The sequence below is a fragment of the Ambystoma mexicanum genome, chromosome 12, assembly GCF_040938575.1.
Source record: "Ambystoma mexicanum isolate Mex_15411 chromosome 12, UKY_AmexF1_1, whole genome shotgun sequence".
Lineage (NCBI taxonomy): Eukaryota > Metazoa > Chordata > Amphibia > Caudata > Ambystomatidae > Ambystoma > Ambystoma mexicanum.
Genome location: NC_090936.1, coordinates 636,107,685 through 636,129,054, shown reverse-complemented (window position 1 = coordinate 636,129,054; position 21,370 = coordinate 636,107,685). Strand labels below are relative to the sequence as shown.

The following is a 21,370-nucleotide window of genomic DNA, read 5'->3' as shown; positions in this document are numbered from 1 at the left end:
TTCGGCAAGTTTGGTGAGGTTTTGTGCAGGGGGGAAAAGTTATGGTGTTCCCACATATTTTTTTTGTTCTTCCATAGACTGAATGGGTGAAAACTTTGCACACGGCTACAGTTTGTTTGGTGAAAATCCAACCAGTACTTTTGCTGCAAAGAACTGAAATGTACATCTCAAAAAATGTGTGTTATCTGGCTCCGCGGACCCATTTCCCTGTTCGCTCCGTGGACAGAAGGCTCATTGGCTTGCAATATGTCATGCTGTCGGCAAACTTTGGACGCGGCCTATGGTTGACTGGAGGGAAGCGTGCTGCGTGTCAACGTTTTTGGGAAACGCTGCCATGGTGTATCGGAGGAGAGTGTTGTGGTGTGTGTGCCAAGCCCCTACGGCATTGTGTGCATGGCTGGGACTCTTGTACGTAACAATGTGCCTAAAAAAGTTAGTCATATCTGGCTCTGCTCCGGCGTCCCATTTCCCTGTTTGCTACGCAGTCAAAAATTTGATTCCACTGCAGTATGCGGTGACATGATGTGCGTCATAAGAGTTCGATACCGCTGGCATGTTGCATCCGAGGACAGTGCGGTGGCGAAAGGGCTTGGAAAACATACTTTACGGCATCTGGTTGTGGGAAGAAGGGAGGGGGAGTGAGAAGTGCTTCATCTGATGTACTCATTAGAAGAAGACAGTGATTTGCCAGCGGTATCCATGCATACTACACCAATTTGCGGTTACCTCAGCAGGCAACAACCTTGTGTGGTGATTGCAGACAGCCTTCGTTATGGCATGACAGCTTCAGCGGCAATCACTTTCTGTGATGAGTGGTGGGAGGCTGAATTGCAGAAGGGGATTGCATTCCACATGACATGAACATTTAAATATAGAGTGTACAATGGTGCATTGTGTGCGGTAAGTCCGTAGCCCCTTCGATGCATGGCTGAAGCCCTTGCACAAAGAAATATGTCCACTGCTTGAAAAGCTATGTCCACTAGTTGCAAGTAGGTGTGACATTGTTGCTGTGTGTGTGTGGTTTGACTGCATTGCACATATTGTTGGTTGCATGGGTGTGGATTGTTAGAACATCCTACAGTTGTCGGTGTATGGGTGGAGATGCTACAGTGAGCAGGTCTGCAGTGTGTCCACCCGGTCCAATGTTGGAATGGTGTCCATATAGAACAGGGTACAGTAAAACTGGTTCTTATATGTGCTTGTGTAGTCTGCATTGCGCACATTAGTAAGTGTTGTAGTGCACTGTGCAGTATTGGTTCTATGCACGTAGTACAGTGTTGGGAGCAGAACCAATGTTGTGAAGATTTTGTTGTTTGGTTGGCATTAATACGATGCTTTGTGAATGGAAGTGGGTAATAGTGCCAAACACTGTGGTATAAGCACTGTGGTATGTTTCTGCATTATGCTAAGTGGAACACGTGTGCATGCATCACTGCTTTATGGTGCGGCGGTTTGGTAGAAGTGCTGGTCCCTATGTTTCCTTTGTGAATTCTGGCACACGGCTACATGTTTGCCTGTATGGCTCTGTTATGTTGTGGTGGGTGTGGACAAAGCCTAGACTGTTGGGTGCATGGCCACACGGGGACCTTTACCACAGCCACCACAACATAATGCAGCAATGCAGTCGTAACTCTGCTTGTCTTCGAAGGGTGGGACCTTTACACAATGCTTGTGGCGGACATTGAGACTTGGTAGAACAGCAGAAGTGAGCTGCTATGCGTACATTAGCATATGGTGTAGGTCTTTGCACGTGTTGCACATTAGGGAGTCACATGTGACCATTTGCGTTTGCTAAGGTTTGCCCTTTATAAGACCCTTCAAATGTTCCGTTGCATGCATGGCTAGAGCCCTTGCACCGCCAATTATGTCGACTGGTTGCAAATAGGTTTGACATTGTTGCTTTGTGTGTGTGGTTTGGCTGCATTGCATACATTATTGGTTCCATGGGTGTGGTGATTGTTAGAACATCTTACAGTTGTCGGTGAATGGCTGGAGATGCTGCAGTGAGCAGTGCTGCAGCATGTCCAGTGGGTGCAGTGTTGCAATACTGTCAGTATGGAAGAGGGTACGGTTGAAGTGGATGCAATATGTGCTTGGGTAGTTTGCATTGAGCAAATTAGTAAGTGTTGTACTGCACTCTGCACTATTGCTTGTATGCAGTTACTTCTTACAGTTGTGGCAGCGTGGGTGGAGATGCTGCATTGAGCAGTGGTGTAGCGTGTCCACAGGTTGCAGTGTTGGATTAGTGTCCATATAGAAGAGGGTACAGTTGAACTGGTTCTTATATGTGCTTCGGTAGTCTGCATTGTACAGATTAGTAAGTAGTGTTGTGCACTATGCAGTATTGGTTCTATGTACTTACTAGAGTGTTGGGAGCAGGACCAATGTTGTCAAGAATTTGTTGTTTGTTTGGCAGCAATAGAATGCTTTGTGAATGGAAGTGGGCAGGGGTGCCAACCAGTGTAGTATGGGTATGGGTGTGGATTATGGTAACTGAAACATGTTTGCATGTATAGCTGTATTATGGGCCATCAGTTGGGTAGAAGTGCCGGTACCTATGTTGCCTTTGTGAATTCTGGAACCTGACTATATGTTCGCCTGCATGGCTCTGTTATGTTGTGGTGGGTGTGGCCAAGGCATAGACTTTTGGGTGCCTGGACAAAGGCCGTAGGACGTAGGCCATGCACCCAACAGCCTAGCCACCACAACACAATGCAGGCATGCAGTTGTAACTCTGCATGCATTTGAAGTTGGTGACTTTTACACAATGGTTGTGGAGGACATTGTAGACTTGGTAGAACAGCAGAAGTGAGTTGCTATGTGTAGATTAGTATATGGTGTAGATCATTGAACCTGTTGCACAATAGGGAGCCACATGTGACCATTTGCGTTTGCTATGTTTAGGCCCTTATAAGACCTTTGCTTTAGGAAGTGCTGTAAGATATTGCGCATGAAAGGAAGTGCTCAGCACCACACATGTAAAATATGAGCAATGTACACAGGCACCTACATACCGTTCAGCACACCTGACGCAACGTTATGCAGCCATGCATGCAAATATGTGGCCAGGGTGAAAGCTGGCAGGCTCAATTGCAGATGGGGAGTGAATTGCACATGACGTAAGCCTTTAACCATAAGGGGTACTATGGTGTGTTCTCTGTGGTGAGGGCCTAGCACCTTGGATGCATGGCTGGAGTGGAAAGGGAAGAAGGACTGTCCCTGCTTTAATGGGGCGCAGCCCTCACTGTAGCTGAGAAAGCGCACGTGGCACATCCTGCCCTTTTAAGCATGGTGGGCTTGGAAATGGAACTGTGGGAATTCGCCAATCAGGTGTCAAGGCTGTGTCTCACAGGAAGGGCCGGTACTATTTTTCCCCATCAGTCTGCGTAGTGAGGGTGGCAGGCAGCGATGGAGAGGCGCAAAGTCCTAATAGTGGGTGATGCCTTTGTGTAAGATCTGTACATGTATGCCGCGCAGAGGCATGGCTGCTAATTTTGCATTGGAAGGAGTGGAGGCTTTCTGGGGCACAGTCTATGAGGGCAGTTTCAACGGTATGGTTGACCTTTGCAGATGTGTGGCCTTTGTCGGGACTGTTGATGTTGTTGTACTGCATTATGGAGCTGTACATTTGGGGTACATGTCGTGTGGACGTTTGCTCCGTCGCCTAAAGCAGTTGATGGAAGAAGTGATGCAGATTTTTCCCACTGCCAAGGTGGTTTTCTCAAGCATACCACCAAGAGGAGCATGGGACCATGCCGGTGTAATTTGTCCCCAGCCAGAGGTCGGAAAGTGTTTAATTAACAGAAGCATGTGTCAATTTATGTCCACTGCTGGGATGTTCTCCACCGACTATGACATCATTAATAACCGAAATGTGCACTGGTTCCATGCAAATGGCATTTTTTTTTACCAACATTTGCAATGCTGTTTTGTTTTACACTGTGCAGAAAGTGTTGAAGACAATGTAACAATGTAAGGAGGCAACCAAAAGAGAAACTCAAATAAAGAGCAAAAACCAAAAAGGTCTTTGTAAGTACGTAAAAAAGAAAAACAGAAACAAATCCCTCTTTTCCAAGGGAACAACAAAGACCCACCAATCCCCTAACCTGTTTCACACTTCTTCCCCCCACCAGCCCCCTTCCAAGCATGATAACTCTGTGGATTCTGCAGTAGTTTCAGGATTAAACGTGCCACATCCGCCCCTTTTCAGGATGGTAGCCATGGAAATGGGACTTTGGAGGCAAAGGGATTGCTCAATAAGGTTTCTGTTTGTGGTGTGTACGGAAAAACTGTGGCAGAATGTCTCTTTGTACAAAGAAATGCAGAAGACTATGGTGGAAGTGTGCAAGCTAAGGGGCAGGCATCCTGTTTCTATTCATGCACTGTATGTACTTGTTTGCAGTTGCTACCATACACTTAGTGTTGCTTTTCTGTGATCATTTTTCATAAGTTTGCAGTAAGTGGGGTGCTGCAGAATATTTTTGTGTCAAGTGTACAAGGTAAGTGGCAGGCATCCTATTATGCATGCAATGTGTATATAATATCATACAATGTGATATTGTATGATATTAGGAAAACAGAAAGGTAATGGCTGGAAGGTTTTGAATTAATCCTAACCACAGGCACCGCTCTGGGCAACCCTGCAGACCATCGTTTTTTAACCTGCCAAGCCATTACAGAAGGGGGAAAACCATATGCAAATCAGGCTTGGTCCTACCCCAAAAGGGTCAGTCCAGCACAAACTGCTAGGTCACATCCCTTCTGCACAAGACCACAAGAATCCCCAGACATGTTTCAGCCTTTCTTGGGTGTCATCAGTGAGGAGTAGCTTGAGTCTCTAGGCCCGGCAGACTCAGGACCCACGTCTGGGCATAACCGTCCCACTCAGGGTGACTTTAGGTAAACAAAAAGGTGATTGCTGGAAGGTTTTGAATTAATCCTAACCACAGGCAATGCTCTGGGCAACCCTCCAGACCACTGTTTTTCAGCCTGCCAAGCCATTGTAGAAGGGGAGAGAGGGTATGCCCAGATGTGGGTCCCTTGGTCGCTGCACCATAGGGAACCAAGCTGTGCCTCACTGAGGAGGCCCAACAAGGCCGAAACATGTCTGGGGTTGCTTGTGTTTCCATGCAGAGGGGACCTGGCCTAGCAGTTCCGGCTGGGCTGCTACCATTGGTGGTAGTACCTGTGGTGGTGTGGAAGGTTGCCCAGAGCAATGCCAGTGGTTCGGATTCATTCAAAACCTTCCACCCACCACTTTTGTGTTCACATATTGTATGATATGTCATTTGTTCTGCGCATATACACAAGTTTTTGAAGGCGCACTGAGGCAAGGGCGGGGGAACAGAGGGGTGAAAGAGACAACAAACCTACTAGGCCAGGTGTCACTCCCATCGCCAAGTGCATGGGGAGGGGGAGGCGAAAGTGCAGTATATGGGAAGAAGAAACAATGACAATAATTAAAAATATGGCCCGATGGTGGCAAGTGCAAGGATAAGTGCAGACATCAAGTGGTGGTGGAACTATTAGGGATACAGAAAACAGTCCCCAAGTGCAGGGTTTGCCAGAAAGGCAATTCAGGGATGCGACTGGCAGAGGGAGGTTGCCTGGGCCCGAGATCAGAGGGTGGCCAGGTAACCAGTGCAGAATCAGTTTCAGCCAGGAAGTCAGCAGGGATTAGGGGGAGAAAAAGCAGAGGCAAAGAGAAAGGTTTTGAGGTGCTCCCGGAACCGGCATTGGTTCTCGTCACGTTTCAGGGACGCAGGGAGGCTGTTGCAGAGGGTGGCCTAGCCGAAGAATGAGATCTACCACCAACTGATTGCTTGCTGAAGCGAGTGACCCTGAGGCAGTTGGAGGCGGATGAGGGAAGAACTCGAGCACAGAGATATTTAGGAAGTGAGAGTTGCAAGTATCGAGGCCCCAGGGCACAGAAGGCCTTGTGCATAATGCAGACGGTTTTGACCTTATTCTTCGCAGCTACTGGGAGCCAATGCAGACATGTCAGTCCCGGAGAGATACGATCCCTGGGCTTGAGGCCAAGCACAAGGCGTGCAGTCTTCTTCTGGATGAGTTGCAGATGGCAGAGAGTACAAGCAGGCAGATTTAGAACGAGGCTGTTGCAAAAGTCTAGGTTAGAGCGATCCACAGCTGTGGAGACGGTGAGCTTTTCGGACGTTGCTTTAGGTTGGAAACATACATTCATTGCTGGTTTTGGTGGCATATTTTTACGATTTATTTAGGAGATGTGTTTGTGGGGAAACTAATTTGTAGTATTCGCGGAAGGAAAGAAGAGAGTTCCTATTTTGATATTACAATGAGTGAAACCGGTAAATGGAAACGTTGCAAGCATATACAATTGAAGTGCCACAAAACAGTAACCTTTTTAAGAATGTAATGGATGCTCACTGGCAGATACCGTGCGCACAGGCACTTATGACGGAGTTGTAAACATACTGCAGAAATAGTTTTCATACCTCCACTTTGTGGTTATGGGTGCTCATGTGGATGAATGTTGATGCACAAATCTTGCATTCTTTTACTGAACTTTCTGCTGGACGTGCTTTCCAATGACACGACACTTGGAGGCTCAATGTGCACGTTACATATGCAGTGTTGTAAAGAAGTAACCGTGTTAAATGCTAACGTCTTGGATGCCATTGGTGGATGCATGTGTGATTATTTAACAGTACCTAATGAGGTAGTGATCGACACAAAATAGTGGACAGTGAAGGAGGACAGTAGTGGACAGTGAAAGAGGGCTGCCCCTGCTTTACTGGGGCGTGGCCCTCACGGTACTTGGGGAAGGGAATGTGCCACATTCTGAGCTTTTCACCATGCTGGCCAATGGAAATGGAAATGGGACTGTGGGGATTTTCCAATCAGGTGCTCAGGGTGTGCGTCACAGGAAGTGGAACTGTTTTGATAGTCACTGATGCCTTTGTGGAAGATCTGTTCCAGTATGCTGTTGAAAAAGGCTTTTTTGGCAATTTCGCTTTGGAGGGAGTGGAGGCTTTGTGGTGCTGTGGCGATGTGTGCAGTTTCGGCGGTCTGCTTGCAGAATGTCGACGAGTGGCCACTTTCGCAACTGTACATGGTGTGGTCGTGCACTATGGAGCGTTGCATTTGTGTTCCATGGCTTGTTCCCGTGTGTTCCGTCAACTGAAGGAGTTGATGAAAGCAGTGAAGTGCATTTTTCCCACTGCCAAGGTGCTTTTCTCAAGTATACCACCGAGAATAGTATGAGACTATTCCAATGATTGTTGTCGCCAGCCAGAGGTCGGAAGGGGTCTCATCAACAGAAGCATGTGTGACTTCTCGACTGCTGCTGGAATGTTCTCCTGTAAGAATGACAACATTGGTTCTCGATATATACACCTTTTCAAAGCAAATGCCATTTTTTTGTCGACCAGTGGCAATTATATTTTGTTTTACAATCTACAGGCTGCACTGAAGACCCTATTGTAAGAATGTGAGCTGACTCACAAAACACAAAAAAGGTGTTTCTATGGAAGTGCCTTTAAAAAAAAAAAGAAAAAAAGGCTCTTTTTAGAGCCGCCACTACTAACGTGGTTGAAATGTATTCCCCCACTCCTGCGTGCGCACAGCACGAAAAGTCAGCTGACATTGTGATAGTTGCAAGGTTGGACGTGTTACATATGCCCGTTTTGCAGATGGTGGCCATAGAAATGGGCCTGTGCATGCTACAGGATTGGTCAATACATTTTGTGGGTGTGGTTTGTACGCACAGACTGTGGTGCACAGTGTATTTGTCGACAGAAATGCAGAGGGTGCGGTTATGGCTGTGTGTTTCGCGAGCCACAGCATACGTGTTTTGGGGGTGTCCTAAACACATTGATTGAAAGTGAATGGAAAACACTGTGCAGTGGCTGCCCATTTTGGATTCTATCATGTGGATTTGTACTGCTATGGAGTACCTACAATGAAGTGACTGATTTTGGTTTGCCTGTGTGAGACTTTGGTGACGCGCAATCATGCTGACATTATTGTTCCTCATTGTGGAGGGAAAACTGCACAACATGTTACACGAGTTTCAGTTCCGTTTACAATGAAGGAGGCATTTGCCCAGGTCATGTGTCTGTTTCCGGTCTCATGCATAATTTGTTATCACATTACACAGACACTGATGTGGCTGTGTTATTTTTCATTGGGTTCGCAGATGGAGAAAGCGCGGTACATTGTGAAGAAGTCTATTTGTGCCTTTTTCCGACATGCGCAAATTGCGTACTTCAAAAATGGAAATATGATGTTTCACAGCACGAAGAGTTTTTCCCACCAATAACGTTCATCTTACTATTCCTGCCATTCCGATTTCTGCACGCCCTATCCAAATTTCCTTGCTGCCCTTTCTTCGAAGTACAGCAAGATTTTTTGTAGTAAGTGTTGCGGACTCTTCGAAACGCACTTGTCAAAACACACTGCAACACATAAAGAAACTTCTTTCTACAGCAGGCCCTCTCTACCCTATTCCACTACAGTGTTTTCCACAGTGCCACGCCTCCCTTTATTTAGCGCACATTTTGCGTCCTGCATCCGTTCATTGTCAATTCCATTGTTCATCTCTGAAAGAAGCTTTCTTTATTTTACTTTTTTACTTTTCCAGTTGATTTCTATTTATTTTGGTCTTGTAATACATGCCACTGAAGGAACGGAAGGCAAGGGCCGGTACGGAAGGGACAGCACCTACACGGATAACATAGGGGACATGCAGAGAGACTGAAATGTTGGGTGGTTCTCACCTAAATAGGCGCTAGTCATTGTCATGCTCCTGGACTGCCCATTCCCAAGCACTTCCAAGTAGCTTCCCTCTGTAGATTAGCGCGTCGCAGTACATGCACAATACAATCACCTTTGCCGGATAAGAGTCTGTAGTGCAGCGTATGGTCTGCAACGATGTTTTACAGCTCTGCTGCCCTACAGGAGTTCCCCTGTTGTTGGCCGCAGCAGATGTGGAAAATGCTGCACATGCATATTCCACATGTAATTACCCTACTGCATTGTTGGAAGGGAAGTACCCTGCCCACTGATCCCTTGTGCTTCAATTTCTGTTCTTGTCACATGCAATATGGACACTTCATGGTACGGCATTAGCCGTAGGACTAGCATTCACAAGAGATGAATACATTCTGAAATACAAGAATGCTTACAACAATGAGAAACGCAGCTTCATTACGTGGAGCAGGAAGATAATTATTCAGCGAGACCCATGTGGCTACAGTACTTTTCTAACCACCACTGACATTCTTTGCGCTCAGAAGAATCTGCTATTTGCTTGCTTCTCTTTACATGTACTAGTATGTGCGTGACTAAGCCGCACCAGCTTTGCCATTTTGCAGACTCACTACAAACTGTCACACCTGCAGTAAAATGTTTTCTCCATCTCTATGCAGGCGAACCTTTTACACTTTCCGTCACATTGCTGAGTGCAGAGACTACATGTCTGTTTCACGGGTCATGGAAAGGCAAGCAGCACATCAATCAAATGACATTTGGGATGGGTGTTCATCTTAGCAGTGCACAGTGATGGCACGAGTTATGGTTGCTTAGCTTACCATAAGTGGCAAATTTCTGGGGTTTTTCGGTTTTACTTGTAACCACAGTATGGATAGGTTGTTGTTAGTGCAAAGTAACTGTAACGTCCCTGTAACAAAAGTTTTTGCACTGAAGTTTCTAGGTTGTTCTTAGGGCAACTGAAGCATAACGTCCCTTTACCAACATTTTTTCAATTAATTTGATAGGTTTTTATTAGGGCACTGTAACCAGACCCTTCTTTTAGCATAGTTTTATCAGTGAAGGGGATAGGCTTGTAGTAGCACAACTTAACCATAACGTCCTTTTAACCATGTTTTTTGTTAGTGAATACTTTATTTACGCATTGAACCATTAAAGTATTTCACAGCAAATACACATCATTACACATAATTCAACAAAACATATAAACATATAATTCATAATAGAATTGAACAAGGTTAGGTACAATGACGGCAGGGCCCAAGTTGATCTCATTGGCGGCTCAGTTCGTGGCTGGGGCTTCGCAGCGTGATTCACATAAAGATCTCTATAAGATTAGCACACTGGCTACTATAAGGTTCTAGGTCAGAGGGCATCACCCAATGTCTTTTCCCCAAAGGGAAGGTGTTTTCTCTCGAAAACACAGACCGCTGTGGCATGCTTTCCAAGGTCTGTTGCAGTTTTTTCCAGGTGATGGCATCTACTGTCAAAGCTCAATATGCCCTTCGGCAAGCCTGTGTCTTTGAAGTCAATTCTGACAGAGTCACAAACACCCCCCCCCTGAAGCTTATGATTTACTTCTGGGTTATGAATAGGCATCCACTTACTGCCCGGATGCAATGTGTGCATTTGTTTACAAGTGCTTCCCTATGCTCATGCTGGTTTGGAGCCAGTTTAGGGACCTTATGTAGATATATTGACCCCTCTGCACATCCTGCTGATGACCTGCTGGGTTTGGCAGTGGGGATCACAGGGGCACAAAACATCCAGCATGCTGCCTTGTCCAATGGCGCTTTTTTATTGGATGCATCATCTGCCTTCAAAGTAGAAATCTTTGTTGATGGTGGGAGGGCAGCATATTGCATGCTCTCCGAAGAGTCACAGATGCTTAGGTCCACTATGGAAGGCGGTACACTCTACAAATAAACTAAACTAAACTGGGGCCATTATGATGTTAGTAATTACATTATTCCCACTACTGAGCCCCCTCCAACCCTGGGTGGTTCTAGGGTTACTAGGGCTTGTTACAGGTGGGAGTAATCCTGCTTCCTCTGATATATTTGAGACCATCTGCCCACCCTCTGAGCTGGTCGGCAGACCCACCTTATCCACACCTTTCCTGAGTGCTTCAAACAGGGATAGAACTAGTCTCTTTAGGATCAAAAGTTTGGATACAACAGTGCTGTATTGACATTCTTTGGACACTTGGCCCTGTTCAGATGTGTGCTTTGTCACTTGTTTGCATGGGGTAAGGGACTAGGTACACGTCTGTCCTGTGCAACATCGTCAGGTGCCTCGGTTGGTGTTTCCAGCGACCACACAGCCATGTTTCCCCTGTTTGCAATCTGGAAGTTTTCGGCACACATCAATGCCCCCTTACAAGGGCCCTCTGGGCAGAGGATTTGTTTGATAAGGGCCAAAGGCTTCTTGGTGCTGGCTGTCTTCGGTAAGTGTAAATATCCCCCCCGCTTTGTGCAGTATTCTTTGTAGTAACAAAAAGTCGTTGATCTTCCAAAACGACTGACTGATGGGTAGTGCAACAGAAACTGTCTGAATCACACTAGTGACGGTGGTAGGATCAGCATCAAGAACGGCATCTTACCCTGTGGCTGGTCCAACAATGCTCAGAGGGTGGGCAACAGGCTACTGAAGTACCCCTCAGGGTCTGGTTAGTCCGCCAAAATCTTTGTCCCATCATCGAGAGGCCAATGCCCCATGTAGCATCTAGAGTCCATACCTTCCTCATGTGGGAGTGTGGGCTTATCTCCAATGATAGAATCCTTGATGTTTTGAGCAGTGTTCCCACCGCCCCACCAGGGATACAAGCTGACCGGGGCATTCAATGAACCATGAAACTGCTGAATCTTGCTAATAAGCAAGTGGGCTTTTCCTAAAGACTTTAAAGGATTATTGGAATTGGCCTCAGAACATGCAGCAAGGTCATTGTAGTTACTAGTGGCATTGTCCTTTTTACAAACAGTATTTTGCTTTTAGATATCGGTGTGGATGGAAGTGCAGATGTGGAAACAAATGTTACAGGAGAGACTGAAGTTGACATGATGAAAAAGCATGCCAAAATGTGAGGACTCTTTCTTAAAAAGTACTTTGATTTTGGGAGCCAGTGTACAGGATTATTTCCAAGCAAGGCCAGAGGCTTGTCTGTGTGGCTGTGTGACTGTAATGTCTGTAGTTTCTATGGTAACCACCGTTATCACATCGTCCACCGCGCCCCCCACGTTTGGTCTCACCTGCTTTATAGCTCTGGTGACGACTGTCACTGCCAGTGGGCTTACAACCAGTGTGGGTCTTCGGGCTCCTCTAACATTTCAGCCGGTGGATGTGATTGGAGATAAAATCGGGCGAGGGCTGATCTTTCCTGACAGCAGCCTGTTCTGCAGCCTGATGAGCATTCAACAGCAGTTTTTTTTTCTCGGTATGCTTGGTTTCGCAGATTCCTACTGGTCGTGAACACCCTGCTGGCCTTAACACCCACGCCCTTTCCGCCCTCGCGGGGTGTTGCTGGTGTATTTAGCTGTCCTGGGGGGCAGGGCTCTAAAAGTACAGGAGGTCAGCAAAAAGAAGAATTCCGGTGCTACACCCACACCCTTTCCCGTCGCAGGGGGTTGATGGTGTCTTAGTTGTCCTGGGAGGGGACATGGCTCCAAAAGTAGAGCGGCTGCAGGAGGTCAGCAAAAAGAATAATTCTGGCACTACACCCATGCCCTTTGCCCCTGAAGGATTACACTGAGACAAACATATGAAATTCACAGAAAAAAGATTGTTAAAGGGACGTTATGGTTGCAAGGTAAAATCGAAGCACCAAAGAAATTCGCCATTCATGGTAAGTGTAAGACAGACCTCCAGACAACCAGTTGAGGAAAAAAATGCAACCCTCTAGGGGAAAAAAAACGGATGCACCTTTTGCAAGGATAACAAGGCTTTAATTCTCATATAAAGAAATAAATGCCAGCATGGCATTCAAAACCGAATGCCATGGAATGCACTGGTTAGTTCAAATCAAGCAAGACATTTTAAAGGGCAGCAGCGTCACTTGTGATGCAAACAATATACAGTATTATCTAACCATCCTCATTTCTGGTCCCTTATATGCATATAGTCTGCGGCTTAGCGAACACCAAGTGATTGGCTACAGTTTCTTGTGTTGAAATTCTTCCACGTGGTCCTCAGTCCTGCTGCGTTTGGGCCCTTGCAACACAATTGGTTCAGTAGTTGAGAAGGCTCCCTCTCCCCACATATCACCCACTTGATGTGCACCTGATAATTGGACATGAGCTCAGGGGATACTCTTGAGGTCCAGATTCTCTGAAAGGTGAGGAGCTTTGTTCGATTCCAGACACTTTGGCGCCCGCTCCAGCCCTCCCCATCATGGCCTAAATGTGTTACTCTCACCTGCGCACCTCGCATTACAAATCACTGGGCATCCTGCAGGTGCTCCTCACCTTGGCATCTGCCCCCTTCCTGATTTTCTCCTGTGAGGACACACTAATCAATCGAACGCTGAGGGATTTCGGGGTTTTTATAGTGAGCATCTGGTTATTCAAATAGAATGACTATGGATCCAGGGGAATGGGTGCTCTAAATCTGGGATGGGCATTTTGGGAGCTCCAGACCTTGCCCTACCACACATGAGATTGTCTTTCAGGGACAGGCGCAACCCTACCAGTGCTTCGCCGTTCACATTCCTTTCGAATTATGTGGGTCTGCAGTGTGAAACAATGAAGGGTTATGTCTTAAATGATAGAATGACCATCTTGTCTGCGGCCTGAGATGATAATGGGAATGGGTACATACATTACTGCTAAGGCCTCCATCTATTATTCCCTGGTGCTGTGTTCTGGCCATTCTAGGCATAGCTTCCAAATAAGCAGTGGTTTGGTTTATTTTGCTGTTCAAGATACTATACTTACTACATGCTCCTACGTCTCATTGTCCCTCGTGTACACCTCCCCCATGCCACCTTGTGTCATTATTTTCAAGCACTCCTAGGATATTGCTCTCAATCTAAACCGTTTAGGGGGACAGGGGAGCTGGGCATGCATCCCAAAATTACCCCCTTTACTTAATACTACATGAACTAATTCGGCTGCCATTCCCTGTGCTTCCTCATATCTGTTCCCTCATTTGGCACGCAAACCCAACATACACCACGCAAACTTTCTCCTGGCCTGTTAGGATGATCTGTTTGGGCATGCCCATCTTTTGTACCACAAGGTGCGCTATTTACCCCAGTTGTAACCATCATCATTGCACTATTAGCAAGAGTCTTTATGCAGCATCAAAGGATCATCTGGCATGTGCAGAACATCACCAACAGAAGCACTACAATAGGGACCAATATCTTCACTAGTGCTCCCATGCAGGATGGCGCCTATGAGAACATTTCAAACCAGTTCTCGGCTTCAATTCCACCCCAGTTTGCATATTCGCCTTCAGCTTATGCAGGGCCCCTATGATGTGCACCAGGGACCCATTCTCTGTGTCATTTGGGGATACATAAGTACAGCACGATCCAGAATGTAGCGGTTCTGGAGCGTCATCAACCTGATGGCCCTCATTTTACTCTTGATCACATTTAGTCCCTAGTGTGTATCGCTGGCCAATTAGATCACTTCCCACCTCCCTATCTGCAGCCATTTTGCGTTTGCTGTGGCCTGGACCCCTGGTAACAGCATTGACGCAAAGAAGACTTCAGCTTTGTTGTACAGCCGATATTTGTCAGAAATTTCTTTCAGCAACTTGTCCTCAGATAAGTAGTTTGAGTGCCTCTTCGTTCTTCTGAGTGAGTGCTTCTTCTTTCTCCCTGCCGGGGGCAGGGGTGTGTGTGGCTCCGGTTGTGCTTCGCCAGTTGTTTGCACTATAACAAAGTGTGCCTCCAGAACCACAAGGATGGCTGAATGCAGGGTAGCCAGTGAGCATGTGCCCCGCCATGATGGTGGGAGGTGCAAATATGCCTGCTGGCCACATATCTAATACATGTCCATGAGTGCCGCAGTGTCCTTCTTTAGAACTGGAATCTACAGAGTCTTGTTGCACTTGTTGCTTCCTACAGGAACAGTTCCGACCCCTTGAAAACACACCTGATATTCTATTTGCATTTGCACCTTTACTGGAGTTTCTTTTGCTTCGATCCATATTAGCTTGGAGATGTGTGCTGTTCAGATGTCATGACACAGATTGTTGACTTCCCATATTACTTCTCCATCGAACCCCGCCAGGCCCCACGCTGTGCAGCTAACCACTGCACCTTCCCATGTCCCATCAGTTGGATACAATTTACCATCCAACTTTATGGGGGGGGGGCACAACGTGCATTGCTGGTCTTGGATGTTCTTGGCACACCTTTCGCTATCACTGTCCATCAACACAAGTTGTATTCCATGCACCACTCGAACAAGCTTTGCACTTGACATAGCGCTAGATGGTCTAAGCACTGAGCGTCTAACAATGATGTTTCCTGGGGTACTAACATCTTAGGCACCCCGGATGTGTGGGGTATCAAGGAGCAGACATAGCAGCTTCCATTTGCCCTCTCTTTCCCCGCTGAGCCCATGTCATTGTAACCACATGTTACTAAATTTCGGATGGCGTACATCCTCCATTGTATCTAGACCAAGACCCCTGAATTCATATGTTCTTCGGGTACCCACTTCTCTTCTCATTCTGCGTAACCCTATAACAGTGCTTGTCAGTTGTGCTCTAAGTGATAATTCAGAATACATTTCTGTAACCTCCCTCCCAAGTCTACACAACCCACCTACCTCACCCCCCATTTATATTCCTCTGCCATATAAAACTAATACTATAATGCACACTGTCAATCCAAAAAGAAAACAAAAAAAAATGCCTATTATATACATCACACAATTATAATGGGAATAATACTGTGCTTTTTTACTTTTAAAAGTGTTATATAAGTTTGACAGTGCAGGGTGAAAAACATTTTTACCATTAGTAACCATAATAAAAAGTGAAAACTATAATGCTTGCCCGAACTTGAGTGCACTGAAATTCTGTTGCACCAATGAGGTATACTTGTACTGCAAAATATATATATATTTCTTCCTTGTAACACGTTTGTTCCTTTAACACTGTATTAACAGTTCAAACATGATCAAAAGGAAAACACACCATTGTTCAATGGATGCTGGCAATACGACAGATGCAGGGGGTAGTATGGGGGGCCCGTTTGATATGTTAATGTTAAAGAATATTTGTATCGTGCACTATCACCACTGGAGTTGCCCCCTGGTGGATCTGAAAGGGAAAAATGGGTTGGAATGGGTTAGTAGGACTGAGCGGGAGAGGAGCAAGAGTGCTGTTATGTGCTGTTGGCAGCATACCATTCGCTGAGCTTAAGTGTGGTTTTCGGCTGGTTGCCATCATGTCCTGTTGTGCGAGACTGTGTGTGTTTTTTGTTGTTGTTGCAGTGTAGTGAAATGCATGTGGTTTGTTGTGCTTGGAGGTGTGGTTGTGTTTGGTTTGAGTATGAGAGGTGTATGCAGTGGGGTGAGATTTTTAGTAGGGTTAGTTAATGGAATTTCTATCTAGATGTGGCTCATGCTAATCTTCTCAGTTCTATCTACATGGATGCATGATTACCTTCACATTTCTATATAGATGTGACGCATGATTACCTTCACAGTTCTTTCTAGATGAGATGAGTGATTATCTTCACAATTCTGTGTGGATGTGGCGCATGTTAGTCAATTCACAATACTATCCCATCCCTTCATGCTCAAATGCAAACTGTGGGTGGCCAAAATCATTGGCACGATACAAAGTGTGGTTAACTTACACAATGAGGCTGGTTGCAGGATGGCTACCTACTGCAAGTGTGGTAAATGCTATCTATGGCCGATAGACATTGAGAGGCAGAGTGTCTATATGAGTAGGATAATTGGTGATGCTGCAGGTGGGTAGTCTGAGGGTTATCCAGAATGGCTAGCTAACATAATGGCTTTAGTGCAGGATATGATCACCAACCCATTGCAGGCCTTGTGCATCATACTAAAGCAACTAGGTACCAAGAGCGGCGTGGCAGCCCAAATGGGCGCAGTAATGGTTGTTCTCCCTGCCTGGACCAGATGCAAGATATTGCTGACTGGCACAGTTAGGGCCTAGTTCACCTAGGTGAGAGAGGTGGCTAAGCTACACAGTCTGCCTAGTTGTGGTGGGCTAACACAGTGTGTCTGTATGCAAGCTTTGTGGCAAAGTAGGAGTAATAATGCTGTTACCTCTCTGAATAACTCATTGAAGAAGTGTGTGCCATTATCTGATCTTAATGTGTTGCACACACACCCCTTTGAGGAAATACCTCTCACCAAGAGAGGGGGTGATACATGATGATCCATACAGGGTTGAGTCCAAATGATGAAAAGGGCCAAGGGCAAACAGTGGGCCCAGTTCTTCTTGAGGGTATGCAACTTTGCTTTTAAAAGGTAATTGATCTGTTCTACTGTGCTGTTGGCCTGGGGGTGGTAAATTGAAAACATCTTATGCTTTCTGGCCAATAAGGCTGTTATCTCTCTGAATAACACATTGAAGAAGTGTGTGCCATTATCTGATCTTAATGGGTTGAACACACACCCTTGAGGAAATGCCTCTCACCAAGAACTTGGCAGGTGATTTGGCATCTGGATGTGTACAAGGACCACCCTCGACCCAACGGGAGACGGGGCAAACCACCACAATAGGATATCGGTATGTGTTGCACTGTTCCCCCATGTCAGTGTAGTCAATGTGGAGCTCACGGAACGGCCGAGTAGGGCGGGGCAAGGTGCCCCTTATTGTCTGGAGTGTTTGGCTAGTATTATATGACGCACCATGCAGTTGAAAATAAACACATTCAGCACTTCTTGCAGATTGAGGACAAACCAGCCCTCCTTTATATCTGGAGCGATATGTTGCTTGGACACATAAGAAGGATAGAGGATCTGCTCAAATTAATCAACCATCAACTGATAGGGCATCACCACCTTACCTGTTGTACTCTGCCTCCAAATTAAATCAGTTGAGGATTGTGCACACCCTCTCTTTTGCCACAGCAGTTTCTCATCTTGCGGGGCTTTACCCCTTAACTCAATTTTTATCACTAGTTAATAAAGGCGTATATGGTAGTGGCAGCTGTACTTGCCACGACTCAGCAACATGTGGCAGTGAGTGCAGATCACCTTGTTCGCTTGAGCTTTTGACTTTCCATCAACGGTGGTAAATAACCGCCACACCCAAGACTCACGATGAGTGCTAGTAGTAGGGACTTCCACTACCTCATCCTCTTCATCCGTCTCCTCTGCATCCTCACGCCTGTTCCCCTCTGCAGGCCCTTGGGGATGTGGTGGTGGTGGTGGAGTGGGTGGGGTGCTGATGCTGAGGCAGTAGCAGCAGAAGCAATTTGGGATACCATCTGGAAGGTTAATAACCAGGAACAAGGAACGAGGAACCAAGAACAGCAACCGCGCAATTGTCTTGTTGTAAATCTTGGAAATTCAAAAGTAGAATGAGGATCAGCTCTGGGGTGTGGCCTTTTATAAGGGTGCTGGGGCGTGCTTCGCGGACACCTGCGCCATCCCCGAACACTTTCGAACACCAAGAACTGGCTCAAAAAGTCTCAAAAAGTATGTAGATCGGCAGGTACATTGTCTGAGACATTTGAAATGGTGAACTTTTACTGTGAATTACCTTGGATTGATCAAAAAAGCAGTTTTTAAATGTTCGGGGGCCCGGGCAGTGTCCGCAAATAAGGACACATGCTCAGCGTGGGTGCAGTCACATGATGACGTTGCTGACACATTCGCAAATGGGATGGCTGTGCGCAGGACACCAAATGCGCAGTGACGGATGTGCGCATCTGCGCAGGTGTTCTGCGGACAGTGTTCGGGACCCCAAACTAATTAAAAGTGTGACACACGTGCGGTAGACAGTTGCGGAGAGGCGCGATGTTAGTAGGACCCAAGTGTGTGATGCGCATGTGCGCGGGTGATCTACGGACAATGTTGAAGTCCCTGAATAAAATAAATGTGCATCAAAACTTTGCGGACGGGATATGTGCTCTACAGATATATTCATTATGGTTGCGGACATTAAGAACAGCGGGGGTGTTATTATGACACCCCCATATTGGATGATTGTGAGAGGCAGACATCTTGTGTGCTCTAAGGACACCTCCATTTTAATTACGGACAGTACGAGCAGGAATAGTGTCCTTAGGACACCCCTGTGCTGCCCGTGGACACCCTGACTGCCTTTAAAAAAAAAAAAAAGACAACGCAGGCATATACTAAGAACACACTTCAAATTTTATAATTTTATTATTGTTTAACAGTATTAAAAATTAGGAAAGAGAGGGGAAAGCAGAACTTGAAACAAATACAGGGGAATTAGGGGTTTGGATATGATGTATGGGAGGGGAGGAAGGTATGGAAGTCTCATTGTACTCTTTTTTCTTGGTGGGGAGGGTTTGGGGATAGTTGGCTGGGAACAGGTACATGTGGGACAGTGATATTTAATGTTTTCTTTAATGTAGTCCACAATACACCCTTTTAGTTGATTGAAGTGTTGCATTAACAAATCCATTTTTAGTTCCATTCGTTTCAGAGGATCTTCTAATATCTCTTTTGGTACATTATTTTTATTGGTTGTCGGGTTTGTTAAAAAAATGTGTTAAGTACACATAAAGAAATGGTTATTAATTGGTTTATATAGAGACATTTTGTGTCTACCATTATAATCATTGTCTTCACTCAATTCCTCTCGGGGGAAATTTTCTTCCAGCCATTCCAAAGTACTGGACATTTCTTTGTTAAAAAAAAAGTTTTACTGTACATGATACAGAAAATGTATAAGTATATGAAATAAATGTAGTGTACTTACTACTTTTTAAATAAACGTTTGCTGTTACTGCTGTGTAAGTATGCTCTTGCTTCTTTCTGTGCAGTTTCTGTGAGGTAATTCAGTTGGAGGCATATTTATTTTGTTTTGGTGTATTCCATTATATTGGAAATGCTACTTCAGTGGATGGTTGGTGTCTTACATATACAGTTTCCACTTCTTATTTATTATTAAATGTAATGTATTTATGTGGTGCTTTTTCAATATGTTTGGTGTTTTATTGTATGATACAATAATGTAAGATACCCCCTGAGTTTTTGGATAGTGCTGATGGTGACGGGGTTCGCCCGCGGACATGTGCACGGTCCGTGGACATCAGAATCAGTACCGGGACAGGGGGTTTAGTATATTCTATGTTATATAAATGTATGGTAAGGGAGTCTTAGTAAAGATTTATCACATTTACATTATCTATATTTATATTCATTGAAAAAAACTTAGTTAAAGGGACATTATGGTTAAGTTGCGCTACTAAAAACCTATGAAATTCAGTGAAAAAAACTTTGTTTAAGGGACATTATGGTTATGTTGTGCTATTAAAAACGTATGAAATTCAGTGAAAAAAATGTTGTTTAAGGGACGTTAGGGTTAAATTGCACTACTATAAACGTATGAAATTCAGTGAAAAAAACTTTGTTACATGGACGTTATGGTTCCAAGTAAAACCGAAAACCCCCTGAAATTCACCAGTTATGGTAAGCTAAGCAACCATAACTCGCGCCACCACCGTGCACTGCTAAGACTAACACCCAGGACATCAAAGATCACATCACAAATGTCATTGATGACATCACATGTGCATTTACTTTTCATGAAAAGTCTGTACAAGGGATTCTTATTGTAATGTTGATAAAAAAAAAGTGTCAAGGATCATTGGAATAAATATCCTGAGGTGCGTAGTGCATTAAGCAATGCATTGATACAAATAGCATTCTATTATGAAGTTTTTTCCAGTATACTAAGCTACTCATGTAGAAACATAGGCATTGTGTGCAGCATAAATGATGGAGGTGCAATATTAATAATCTTGCCATGTTGAATAGTAAAATGATAAATGCTTTCTTATTACAGTTTTGCCTACTGTGAAACATTTAATAAGTAGCTAATAAAACCCACTTACTACATAATTGCAAACAAAACACAAACAGACAACAACACATACAAATAGGAGAATATACAGGGAAAATGAAATAAACAAAAAACAGCAGTATTACCAGCCAATCTTCATAATCTAACTGATTATCTTCATGCACAGAAATGATTGCTCTGCTTCAAAGCTACTATTTCCCTATTTATAACGATCACATAATGTGACTGGACCCTAAGCAAAGTAGTGTGAGTACATTGTATACAAATATGAGCATATCCAGGGAAAGTACAGTAATAAAAAAAACAACAGAACTATAAGAAAGTGTTGATAACCTTACTGATCATCTTCATACATAGAAAGCATTGCTGTCTTCCAAGTTTGTGTTTTCCCCTATATATATGTTTCATATGATGTGAGTGAACCCAAAGTGAATTACTGTAAGAACATATTTGAAGTATAAGTGTACAAATATACTACTTTTTGAATTTTTAGTTCCTGACTGTTAATGGCCTAGATAATGTCAGTAAAGGAAAAAAGAGGGAGCCAGACATGTGATGTCATCAGTGATGTAGCGCAACTTAACCATAACGTCCCTTTAACAAAGTTTTTTTCACTGAATAAATA

At 44.9% G+C, this 21,370-nt stretch overlaps 1 protein-coding gene across 1 annotated transcript in view; it reads left to right on the top strand.

The window, feature by feature from the left end:
• IQUB (IQ motif and ubiquitin domain containing) overlaps nt 1-21,370 on the top strand; it is a 548,499-nt gene that overhangs the window by 466,085 nt on the left and 61,044 nt on the right. The window lies entirely within an intron of this gene.